Here is a 13,304-nt window from a genome sequence, read left to right on the forward strand (position 1 = left end):
GAAGGGACAGTAAAAGAGGAGATGTGGCGAAAGGTTGGACAATGACAGTATACGGCCAAGGGCCCACAACACATGGCTGTGCGTGCTTTCGCTGTGTGGGCTTTTGAGTCGAGGTCCTTAGATCCCACTGCTGAGGCTGATGAAGTGCTGCCGCCCTGCTTGTATCCTCCTCAACCTCAAGGGCCATGGCCATGACACTTCACAGTGGCCATCAGCCCCTGCGGAGGCAGGGAAGGAAGTGAGGGAGAAGGGCCTGAGGAAGGTCTTGAGTCACCCCCAGTCGCTGCGCGGCAACCTCAGTTGCCCCAACTGTCCTTAGAAGATAACGGGTTCTGCAGGCAGCTGCCCCTGTTTGTCAGAAAGGGTCCCCATCCAGGGTCTCCTCCCCCTCTTTGTTTGAAGGTGAGGATGTGTCTAGGTTTACTCTTTTTCCCGGTCAGTTTATTTGTTCTCATGAACCAGTTCCTTTTAAACTATGGAAGGCGTTAGAAGTGGCCTGCAGCACTTACGGCCCTGCGTCTCACCTCTTTGTTGGAGACTTAGTACAGATCCCCTTTGTCCAAAGATTGGACAGTATTAGCCAAAGCCTGTTTAACAGGCAGGAATTATCTGTTATGGAAAAGTAATGGGTTTGAAGAAGGCACTGCCCAGGCTGAGTGTAACTGGGCCCATGGAGTACCTTTTCCCTTAGATACACTTACTGGAACTGCAGCATGTGAACCCTTACAGCAGCAATGGTTGTATGGATTCAGGCCTATCAACAACTTAGCGTGTGTCTTGCGTGCATGGAGACAGCTTCCCTCTCGGGGAGAGAAGTCTTCAGAGTTGTCCGAGGTGGTGCAGGGACCTGAAGAGCTGCATGCTGACTTGGTCGCCCGTTTGTTTAAAGTTTTTGGACATATGGTGGCAGATCATGAGGCTGGAGGGTTGTTGGTGAAACAGCTAGCCTTCGAAAATGCTAACAGTTTGTGCAAGGATGCTATTCGCCCTCCTAGGAAAACTGCTTCTATTACTGATTATATTTGTTTGTGTGCTGATATAGGCCCCGCAGGGGTCATGGCTGCCGCATCTAAGACAGCTACTGCCCGACCCGTGTCTCAATCACCTGTTGGCTTTCACTGTCATCAGCCAGGACATTTTAAGTGTGCATGTCCTGTAGGGACTGCTCTCCAGCGGCCTCGTGCAACTTCTATGACTCCGCCTGCACAAGCCGCACCAGGCATTTGTCCTCACTGCCAGCGTGGGCGGCACTGGGCTAATGAGTGTGGGTCTAAAACCGCTGTGACCGGAATCCCTCTTGAACGTTTGGGAAAGGGAGGCCAGGGCCAGCCCTGACCCCAACAAATAGTGGGGGCATTTTTGCTGAGCACACTCCCATTTCACAAAGAGCAGAGTCTAAAGGTACAGAAAGAGTTCCCAGTTACTCGCCATGGATCATTTTACTCTTCAATGCCCAACCAGCCTTTTCTCCATGGACTGGACCTCTGTGCCTCCTCCAGGTGGTTTTAACCCCAGAAGTGGGGCCACGAGCCATCCCCAGGGCGCTGGTGGACCCAGTCCTTCGGGTGCCATGGGACTTGTTCCTGGGTGCCCCAAATGACCTCCTATGCACTACAAGTGCTCCCCTTTCTGACTACATCTTCCTTTTTCTCAATATATTTGCGTGCCTGTTTTGGCCCATGGTGTATCTTGGCAATTGAGAGGGCCAAGCCATTCGCTCGCTTGTCACTTCCGTCAGTTCCAGCAACCCCCTTACATCCTTCGCTCAGACAGGGTGCAGTGGCGTACTGGGCCCAAGTCGTTCGCCCTGAGCGGCCTCCCCTCGCCTGGTTGTAAATGGAACGTCTTTTGAGGGCTCATTGATACTGGGGCTGGTATTTCAGTTTTTGCTTTACAGCATTGGCCTGCTCTGTGGCCCCTTGCCCCCACTTCCACCGACTTACAGGGGGTCGGTGCAGCCCACCGCCCTTCCTGTAGCTCTCAGCTCCTTAAAGGGAGGAAGAGGAGGACTCCAACCTTCCATCCTACCTTCCTTGCCTATCGATCTCTAGGGATGGGATGCGCTCTCTGGGCTGGGCTTACTTCTAGTCAGCCGCTCATCAGCAGTAACTCAAAAGATGTTACATCAGAACTTTGATCCCACATGAGGCCTTGGAAAACAACAGCAGGGCACGGGTTTGGCTGTCAGCATCCCTTCACAAGCCGATCTTTGGGGCTTAGGTTATTCTTTTTTTCGGCAGGGGTCTCTGAAAGGTCTGTCCCCCAGAATACCGCTGCCGCTCTTGTGTGGTTAAGCGATTCTCCTGTCCGGGTGGATCAGTGGCACCTTCCTAGAGACACATTGTCTGCAGCTGAGTGGCTGGTAAGTGAACAAGAAGCTGCTGGCCATATTAGTCCATCCTTTAGGCCCTGGAATATCCCTATTTTTGTTATCAAAAAGAAATCAGGTCTTTGGATGCTCTTGCAAGACCTCCAAGCAGTCAATCGTTCAATGCAAGTCATGGGCCTTGCTTGGTGGGTTTTATGGTAGCCATGTAACCCCACAGGCGATCCAGCTATTTAACTTTCCGGGTCTAACCCCAGCTGTCCCCCTCTGCCTCTCTCCCCGTGGCAGTCACGGCTGCCTGCGTGGGCGACGGGAAAATCAAACCGCCTTTGGAGGCGGTAGGGCAGACCCCCGGGACTTGAACAAACTTATTCAAACTATTCGCAAATGGGGTTTCTCTAATGACACGCCTGGTGCCCACCACTCGCGGCCCCCTTTGCCGCTGTGCTCCAGTGAAACAGACCTGGAACCTCAGGGGCTCCCCTTGGTGGCAAGCACTTCCGTTCCTACTCAACGCTGCCACCTGGGACCACCCGGCGTGTGCCCCGCGCCCACCTGCTGGCCGCGCGCCCGCGCTTCTAGTTTTTGTCGGCGGAGGTTTTGCTGGCAATGTCTTCACCAGCCCGGAGCGAGTACCTCACCAGACCTGAGGCGACTGGTAGCTGCCACGCATCACGTTAACTTTACTAATCCTGGAACTGTGGACTTGCGGCTCCTGTTTGCCTAGGGACTTCCGGCCTGTGCGCCCGCCTGTTATGCTATTGGAGCAGGAACTGTTCACATTACAGAGGTGGAAGGGTATTTTATGTACACTGTTTGCATTGTAATTTAACTGTGTTACCGCTGCTAATTGGGATGATGATCTTTTGATAGTTCATCAGCCTCCTTTTCTTATGCTTCCCGCACCGTTTAAATACCCCCGGTATAGTGACACTGGAGACAGAGGGCTGCAAATTGTCCAACAACAATTGCAACCCCCTTCCCCCCCGCGCCCTCGAGCCTTAGGTGTAACTGTGGCCGCATTAGTACCCTTGTAACAGTCATTGCATCCTCTATTACTGCTGGGCTTGTGGTTTCTCAGAGTATTCAAACTGCGCATTTCATCAATTCTTTAGCACAAAATACGTCTTTGGCCCTTCAGGACCAAGAACAGATTGATCACAAATTGGAACGAAAATTAAATGCTTTGGAAGAAACTGTTATCTCCTTGGGTAATCAACTCGATGCTTTACAACATCAGATGCGCCTCCAGTGCCATCCTCGGTATGCTTTTATCTGTGTTACCCCTGTGGTAGACAATGATACAAAGTGGAACTGGACAGCTGTCTGTTTTCACTTACAAGGGGTTTGGAACCCTGAAATTATTAGTATAGATTTGCAAAGCCTACATGACGAGATCCTGGCCCTCCAATTGGCTCATCTCACTAGTTTAGATCCTGAAGCTATTGCTAACAGTCTGTTAAATAGTTTGCAAAATTTCACCCCTTGGGACCACCTCAGTCACAGCTTTTGGTATCTGTTAGCCCTGGCCTGTCTTTTGCTACTTCTCCGGTGCCTGTCGCCCATAGCATGTGCACAACTACAGCGCCAAATATACCGTTTGCAAATAGAAAGCACCCAATTGTGTCTGACTCAAAAGGCCTTGCCACGCAATGAGTTGTGCACAATTCCCCTTGAGAAAGCACCACCTGGATCAGACTCATGTCCCTGCTGGCTGGTGGGCAATAATGGGTAAGAACCCCAGAGGGGGCCAACCTAAGACAGGCACAGTCATAGCTGGCAGCCTTTTTCCTATTGTTAAAAGAAAGGGGGATATGTGGAGAGCCCTGCAAAGCAGGGTCCCCAGAAGCAGGCTCCAAGGTTCACAAAAAGATTGTAGATAATGAAGGAGGGGCCCCTGGGCAAGGTTATGTGCTGAACAAAATCTCCTGAGTATGAATAAGAATTCCAAGAAAACTGTGTTATCAGAGGGCTAATAAGAACAAAGAGTTACTTTGATATTTGTAGTGACCTAGAAACAAGACCTTCCTGTGAAAACCGCTGAATGCGCTCTTTGTACTTGTGGTATAAAATAAAGTGAGCAAACAGCTTAGATACCTGAAGTTGCCATCTGCTCCTTCAGGTCCACTTGGTCCCCACTATCTTTGTGTGTTTCTTTTTCTAAAACCTCCCACCGCCCCTCCTCAGGGACCTTCTGCTGCGCTGGCCGCAGCACTTTATCGTATCGAGTTTCCCTTGTATGTGATGCTTTCCTCTTCTTTTGCTTCTTTCAGAACTCTCTCTTTATCTCTGGTATTTGCCATTATGAATAGAAGGTGTCTCATGGTAGGTCTGTTTGGGTTTATTCTGTTTGGGGTGTGTTGTCCTGCTTGGATATTCATATTTATGTCCTTCATAAGGGTTGGGAAGTTTTCAGTCATTATCTCTTCAAACATTCTTTCTGCTGCTTTTCCATTCTCTTCTTCTGGGACACCAATAATGCGAATGTTTGTGCATTTTGCACTATCATTCAATTCCCTGAGGTTCTGTTCCTTTTTTTCCCCAATCTCTTCTCTTTCTCTTCTTTGTATTTTCTAGGTCAGGTGTTCTGTCTTCAAAATCACCAATTCAAATCTGCTCTTATGAGCTTCTAATATATTTTTTTGTTTGTATTTTGTTTATTTAAATTTCTTTGTCTTTATTTATTTATTTTTAATGTTACCTTCAAAAAATATGAGGTTCCCATATACCTCCCCACCCCCCTCACCCCACTCCTCCCATAACAACCACCTCCTCCATCATCATGGGACATTCATTGCACTCGGTGAACACATCTCTGAGCACTGCTGCACCACATGGTCAATGGTCCACATTTAAGTTCATACTCTCCCCCAGTCCACCCAGTGGGCCATGGGAGGACACACAATGTCCAGTAACTGTCCCTGCAGTACCACCCAGGACAACTCCAAGTCCTGAAAATGCCCCCACATCATATCTCTTCTCCCCACTCCCCACCTCAGCAGCTACCATGGCCACTTTCTCCACGTCAATGCTACATTTACTTCCATTACTAATCACAATAGTTCTGGAATAGAATATCAGTAAACCCACTCTAATCCATACTCTATCCCTCCATTCTGTGGATCCTGGAATGGTTATGTCCACTCCACCTCTGTACTGAGAGGGTGCTTAGATTACACATGGATGATGAATGCAATTTTCCTGCTTTCAGTTGTGGGCACTCTTGGCTCCCTGGTGAGGTGGTTTACCTTCTTCACCTCCCTGTTGGCTGGCTGGGGTAAGTCCAATAAACTAGTAACTTGGGGGATTGTTGCTGTTCCATTAGGGAATGCGACAGAGCTCCCCTGGCCAGGAACTCAGCACTCCCCCAGCCATTGTTCCCAACTGTAACCAGTGAAAAATATCCAAACATTTTTATGCACCCCGCACATATGCCCTGGAGAACTCCTTCCCATGTACCCCCCCCCACCAATAACACCCCACACCAGAATTCCTCCCCTGCCACCATTGAACCCCTCTGCTAACATATTTTTAATCTTATCCATTGTGTCTTTCATTTCTATAAGGTCTTCATGCTCTCTCAGTGTTTTCTTAATATCCTTTATTTCTTTAGTCCTGTTTTCTTTAAATTCTTTGAAGTGATTTAGGAGAGTTGTGTAATTATCAATGATTAATTGTATTAAATACTGTATTTCTTCATGATATTTGGTTAGCTCTTTTGGCTGAACCATATCTTCCTGTTTCCAAGTATGGCTTGTAATTTTTTGTTGATGTCTAGGCATCTGAATATGTTGATGAATTTATTCTGATGGCCAATTTCTCTCTTTATTGCCTATTTTTTACCCCCACAGCTCTTCTTTGATATTTGGTTCAACTTATTCTTTTTTTTTCTTTTCTCTTTTTTGTCTTTATTTTTTTAAATGTTATATTAAAAAAATATGAGGTCCCATATACCCTTCACCCCCCTTACCCCACTCCCCCCCCCCACCCATAGCAACAATCTCCTCCATCATCATGAGACATTCATTGCATTTGGTGAATACATCTCTAAGCACCGCTGTACCTCATGGTCAATGGTTCACACCATAGCCCACCCTCTCCCACAGTCCACCCAGTGGGCCATGGGAGGTGTATGTCCTCTTTAAAGAAATGTCTATTTAAGTCTTCTGCCCATTTTTTAAATTTTGAAAATTTATTATTTTCTATTATATTTTTATTTTTAAAAGATACTTTGATTACATAAAATGTTACATTAAAATATAAGGGATTCCCATATGCCCCACTTCCCACACCTCCTACTTTTCCCCACATTAACAACTTCTTTCATTAGTGTGACATAGTCATTGAAATTGATGGACACATTTTGGAGCTTTGCCACTAAGCACGGATTATAGTTTACATTGTAGTTTACACTCTCTCCCACTCCATTCTGTAGGTTATGGCAGGATATATAATGGCCTGTGTATTATCCAAAGACGTGCTGATGCAAAATATCAGAAGCCTGCTGGCTTTTATAAAGGGTATTTATTTGGGGTAGGAGCTTACAGATACCAGGTCATAAAGCATAAGTGATTCCCTCAATAAAGTCTATTTCCATGTGTAGGAGCAAGATGGCTGCCGATGTCAGCCAGGATTCAGGCTTCCTGGGTTCCTCTCTTCCAGGGTCTTGCTTCTCTCTGGGCTCAGATCCTCTGTTTTCTCCACAAAGTCAGCTGTAGGCTATCAGACAAATAGCTCGGTCTCTCTCCTTGAGGTTTCTGCCATGTCTAAGGAGCTGTCTCTATCCCTTTGTGTTCTTCTGGCTCAGGCCTTCTCTTCCTGGATATTGCTTCTCTTCCTGTGTGGTTGCTTCCAGGGGCTCCAGCTCAAGACTCCAGCATCAAACTCCAAATTGAAACTCCAACATCAAAATCTCCAACTCTGTCCTTTACCATGCCTTTTACCTTGCTGATGTGAGCCAATCAAAGCCCTAATCATAATTTAATCATGCCCAGGTACAGTACAGTTTACAAACATAACCCAATATCTATGTTTGGAATTCATAACTATATCAAACTGCTACATCCTGTATCTGTCATTGCAATGTCATTCAGGACAATACCAAGTCCTGAAAATGCTCCTGTTACACCTATTTTTCCCTCTCCCTGCCTTTAGCACCTCCAGTGGTCACTTTCTCTACATCAATGATATAATTTTTTCCATTGCTAGAATCATAATAAGTCTATAGTAGAATACCAATAAGTTCTCTCTAGTCCATATTTTATTCCCCATTCCTGAGGGTTCTGGGATGGTGATGTGCATTCCACCTCTAACTGAGAGGGGCTTTTGCCCATTTTTAAATTGGATTGCTTGTGCTTTTATTGTTGAGTTGTCATAGAGCATGGAAATCAAGCCTTATCAGATATGTGGTTTCCAAATATTTTCTCCCATTGAGTAGGCTGACTTTTCACTTTCTTGACAAAGTCCTTTGAATCACAAAAGTGTTTAAGTTTGAGGAGGTCCCATTTATCCATTTTTTTCTTTCATTGCTTCTGCTTTCAGTGTAAGGTTTAAAAATCCATCACCTACTACCAGGTCTTGATGTTTCCCTACTTTTCTTCTCAGAGTTTTATTGTTCTAGCTTTTATATTTTAGGTCTTTGATCCATTTTGAGTTAATTTTGTATAAGGTGTGAAGATAGGGGTCCTCTTTCTTTCTTTTGGATATGGATATCCAGTTCTCCAACACCATTTGTTGAATATATTGTTCTGCCCCAGCTGGGTGTGCTTGATAGCCTTGTCAAAAATCACTTGATCATAAATGCGAGGGTTTGTTTCTGAACCATCAGTTCGGTTCCATTGGTGTACATGTATGCTTTTATGCCAGCACCATGTTGTTTTAACCACTGTAACTAGATAATATTTAGAGCCTGGAAATGAGAGTCTTCATATTAAGATGTTTAAGTCCTTTTTACGATGTTTCCAGCTCTTCGGGGCACCTTACCCTTCCAAGCAAATTTGATAATTCCGTTTTCCATTTCTTTAAAAAAGACTTTTGGAATTTTTATCAGGGTTGCATTGACTCTATATATCAATTTGGGTAGAATTGACATCATAATGATATTTAGTCTTCCAATCCATGAAAGCTGAGTATTCTTCCATTCACTTAGGTCTTTGATTTCTTTTAGCAGTGCATTGTAGTTTTCTGAATACAAGTGCTTTACATCCTTTTTTTTAAAAAAAAGATTTATTTATGTATTTCTCTCCCCTTCCCCCCACCCCAGTTGTCTGTTCTCTGTGTCTATTTGCTGCATCTTCTTCTTTGTCTACTTCTGTTGTTGTCAGTGACACGGGAATCTGTATTTCTTTTTGTTGCATCATCTTGTTGTGTCAGCTCTCCATGTGTGTGGCACCATTCCTGGGCAGGCTGCACTTTATTTTGTGCTAGGTGGCTCTCCTTATGGGCTGCACTCATTGCGCATGGGGATCCCCTACACAGGGGACACCCTGCGTGGCAGGACATTCCTTGTGTGCATCAGCACTGCGCATGGGCCAGCTCCACATGGGTCAAGGAGGCCCGGGGTTTGAACCGTGGACCTCCCACGTGGTAGATGGATGCCCTAACCACTGGGCCAAGTCTGCTTCCCATACATCCTTGATTAAGTTTTTTTGCCTAAAAATTGATTCATTTAGTTGCTATTTTAAATGGAATCTTTTCTTGACTTCTCCTCAGATCTCTCACTGCTAGTGTATAGAAACACTACTGATCTTCATGTATTAATTTTTTTATCCTGCCCCTCTGCTGAACTCCTTTATTAGCTCTAGTAGACTTGTTGTAGATTTTTTGGGACTTTCTAGGTATCACCTGCAAATAGAGAAAGTTTTACTTCTTCCTTTCCAATGTGGATGACTTTTATTTCTTTTTCTTGCCTGATTGCTCTAGCTAGAACTTCTAGCACTTTACTGAACAATGATGGTGACAGTGGGCATCCTTTTCTTGTTCCTGATCTCAACAGGAAGTCTTTCAATCTTTCACCTTTGAGTACTGTGTTGGCTGTGGGTTTTTCATATATACTCATTATTGTGTTGAAGATGTTTCCTTCAATTCCTATCTTTTGTAGTATTTTTATCAAGAAAGGATGCTGTATTTTGCCAAATGCCTTTTCTACATCAATTGAGATCATGTGGTTTTTCCTCTTTGATTTATTAATGTGGTGTATTACACTGATTAATTTTCTTGTGGTGAACTCCCCTCACATGCCTGGTATAAAATCCACTTGATCATGATAAATAATTCTTTTAATGTGTTGTTGTATTTGATTAGAAAGTATTTTTCTGAGAATTTTTGCATCTGTATTCATTTGAGAAATGGGTCCATAATTTTATTTTTCCTTAATATCTTTATCTGGCTTTGCTATTAGGGTGGTATTGGCTTTATAGAATGAGTTTTGTAGCATTCCTTCTTGTTCAATTTTTTTTGGAAGAGCTTAAGATTCATATTAAATCTTTTATGAATGCTTAGTAGAATTCACCTGCGAAGCCACTGGTCCTGGGTTTTTCATTTTGGGGAACTGTTTGATGACTGTTCCAATCTCTTTATTTGTGATTGGTTTGTTGAGGTCTTCTATTTCTGCTAGGATAAATGTATTCATGTTCCTAGGAATTTTTCCATTTCATCTACATTGTCTAGTTTGTTGATGTGCAGTTGTTCATAGTATCCTCCTATGATCTCTTTTATTTCTGTGGGATCAGTAGTAATGTCCCCATTTTCATATCTGTTTTTATTTATTTGCATTTTCTCTCCTTTTTTTCTTTGTCAATGTAGCTGAAGTTTTGTCAATTTTATTATCTTCTCAAAGAACCAACTTTTGGTTTTGTTAGTTCTCTCTATTCTATTTTTTTTGTTTTCAATTTCATTTATTTCTTATCTGGTCTTTGTTTTTTCAATCCTTCTGTTTGCTTTGGGAATAGTTCACTGTTCTTTTTCTAGTTTCTCCAGCTGTGTAGTTAGGTCATTGATTTTAACTTTTTCCTCTCTTTTAGTGTAAGCATTGGGGCTACAATTTTCTTTCTTAGTACTGCCTTTGCTACATCCTATAGATCCTAATATGTTATGTTCTAGTTTTCATTCATCTTAAGATATTTCTTGATTTTGCTCACAGTTTCTTCTTTGACCACTAATTAAGAATGTGTTGTTTAATCTCCATATATATGTGAATTTTCCCATTTTTTTTGCCTGTTGTTGACTTCCAGCTTTATTCCATTATGATCAGAGAAAGTCTTTATATAATATCAGTGTTGTTAAATTTATTGAGGTCTACTTTGTGACACAACATATGGTATGTCCTGGAGAAATATCTATGAGGACTTGAATATATCCTGCTGTTTTGGGGTGCAATGTTTTGTATATGTCTATTGGGTTTAGTTCTTTTATCATATTATTCAAGCTCTGTTTCTTTATGTTTTTCCATACATATGTTCTAACCAATGATGACAATGGTGTATTGAATTCTCCAACTACTATTGTAGAGGATTCTCCAGGGAACCTCAGGGTTCTCTAGGGAAACAGAATCAACAAGAGATATCTGTCAATGGTATGTGATTCTATAAGAGACTCTCATGCAACTGTGGGGATGCACAAGTCCAGGTTCCGCAGGCAGGCTGCAACCAAGGGCTGCAATGAAAGTCCAGTGAAGGTTCTTGACAAGTTCTGGGAGATGTTGGCTGTCTAAAGACAAGCTGGGAAATTCTCTGTCAATGCTGGAATCACTTCCCTTTTTAAGGCATTCAAATGCTTGGGTTAAGCATCACTCATTGCTGATGGCACTCTCCCTGATTGATGTAATTATAACCAGCTATCTATGATTTACCGCTACAGTATAGTCAATGGTGACTAAAGTCCATAAATGCCCTTGTATTATAGTTAGCCCAGTGCTTGTTTGACCAAACAACTGGGCACAATTACCTGGCCAAGTTGACCCAATAGCCTAACCACCATATAGAGACATCTATTTCTCCCTTTTGCCAGTGTATGCCTCATTGTAATTTGTGGCATCCTGAATAGGTGCATATACATTTTTTTAAAGGAAGTGCTAGGGATTGAACACAGGACCTCCCACATGGGAAGCAGGTACCCAACCACTGAGCCACATCCACTCCCCAATGAGAGCTGGCCCTTTTGCTTGTTTGTTAGTTCTTAGGAGGCACTGGAGATTGAATCCAGGACCTCATACATGGGAAGCAGACACCCAATCACTTGAGCTACATCTCCTCCCCACGTATATACATTTATGATTATTTCTTTCTGGGGAATTACCCTTTTATTAATATATAATGTCCTTCCTTGTCTCTAGTAACAGCTTTGCTTTTAAAGTCTATTTCATCAGATATAAGCAAAGCCACTTCAGCCTTTTTTTTTTGGTTAGTATTTGAGTGGAATATCTTTTTCCAGACTTTCACTTTCAATCTATTTGTATCCTTGGGTCTAAGGTGAGTCTCTTGTAGACTGCAAGTAGATGGCTGATATTTTGTTATCCATTCAACCAGTTTTTGCCTTTTAATTGGTGGAGTTTAGTCCATTAACATTCAATTTTATTACTGTAAAGGCAGTTCTTCACCCCTTTTGCCTTTTTGTATTTTATCTGTTGTATCTTATTTTCTCCCCCCTTTTTTTGCATGTTTATTTACTTTTGCTGGTATAATCTCCAATTTTAGATTCTCTTCTAAGCCTCTCTCTCCTGTCTTTTCTTTTCAGGTTGTAGCACTTCCTTTAGTGTTTCCTGCAAAGCTGGTCTTTTGGTTACAAACTCTCTCTGTTTCTGTTTATCTGTGAATATTCTAAATGCACCCTCATTTTTGAAAGACAATCTTGCTGGATATGATCTTGGTTGGCAGTTTTTCTCTTTCAGTATATTAAATATATCGTATTAGTACCTTCTTGCCCCCATGGTTTCTGATGAGCAGTCAGCACTTAATCTTATTGGGCATCTCTTGTATGTGATACATTACTTTTAAAAAAATTATTCCACTCACTTGCAACTTGCTTGCTGACTGTTCTCTGTGTTCATTCACCGCATATTCTTCTGTGTTTGTTTCTCTCCCTTTGTTGCATCATCTTGCGGTGCTAGCTTTCTGTGGTGTTTGGGCCATAAGCTCTCCACAGCACACACGCCAGCTTCCCTTCACAAGGAGGCCCCAGGACATGAACCCAGGGCCTCCTATATGGTAGATGGAAACCCAATCGATTGAGTCACAGCTGCTTCCCTGATACATTACTTTTCTCTTGCTGCTCTCAGGATTTTCTCTTTAACTTTGACATTTGACATTCTGATTAGTATGTGTGTTGGAGTGTATCTATTTGGATTTATTTGGTTGGGAGTATGCTGTACTTCTTGGACATGGATATCTATGTCCTCAAATAGGATTGGGAAATTTTCTACTATCATTTCCTCATATATTCCTTCTGCCCCTTTTCCCTTCTCTTCTCCTTCTGGGACACCTATGACACATTTGTTTGCATGTCTCTTGCTGTAGTTTGCTACTTGCTGTAGTTCCCTGAGGCCCTGATCAATTTTTTCCCCATTCTTTTCTTCATCTGTTCTTTTCTATATTTGTTTTTGGAGGCCATGTCTTGAAGCACACTGATCCTTTATTATGCCTCTTCAAATTTGCTGTTATATACTTCCAGTGTATTTTTAATTTCATTTATTGTGACTTTCATTGCTCTAAGATCTCCTATTCTTCTATGTATGCATTCAAATTCTTCTTCTTGCTCATCCAATATCTTTATAATATCCTTAATCTCTTTAGCCATCTCATTGAATTTATTAAGGTGATTTCTTTGAGCATATGATTAGTTGTCTCAACTTCTTTAAACTGAAGACTTAGTCTGTTCCTTGACTGGGCCATCTTCCTGTTTCTTGGCATGGACTGTAATTTTTTGTTGGTGTCTTGGCACCTGGTTTACTAGATATATTTATTCTAGATAGCTTCTCTCTTTA

General features: G+C 42.9%; 1 protein-coding gene across 12 annotated transcripts in view; it reads left to right on the plus strand.

Annotated features, from left to right (window-relative positions):
- Window positions 1-13,304, plus strand: part of LOC131278822 (uncharacterized) — a 146,963-nt gene that overhangs the window by 78,099 nt on the left and 55,560 nt on the right. For 7 of the 12 annotated variants that reach the window (XR_011649106.1, XR_011649107.1, XR_011649108.1 and 4 more), the window contains 2 exons: window positions 2,241-2,362; window positions 3,442-3,589. The exons of the other annotated variants lie outside the window; for them this stretch is intronic. The gene's annotated coding sequence lies outside the window, so the exon portion shown is untranslated. The remainder of the gene's footprint in view (window positions 1-2,240; window positions 2,363-3,441; window positions 3,590-13,304) is intronic. 12 annotated transcript variants of the gene reach the window in all.

This window comes from Dasypus novemcinctus, chromosome 6 (assembly GCF_030445035.2).
Source record: "Dasypus novemcinctus isolate mDasNov1 chromosome 6, mDasNov1.1.hap2, whole genome shotgun sequence".
NCBI lineage: Eukaryota > Metazoa > Chordata > Mammalia > Cingulata > Dasypodidae > Dasypus > Dasypus novemcinctus.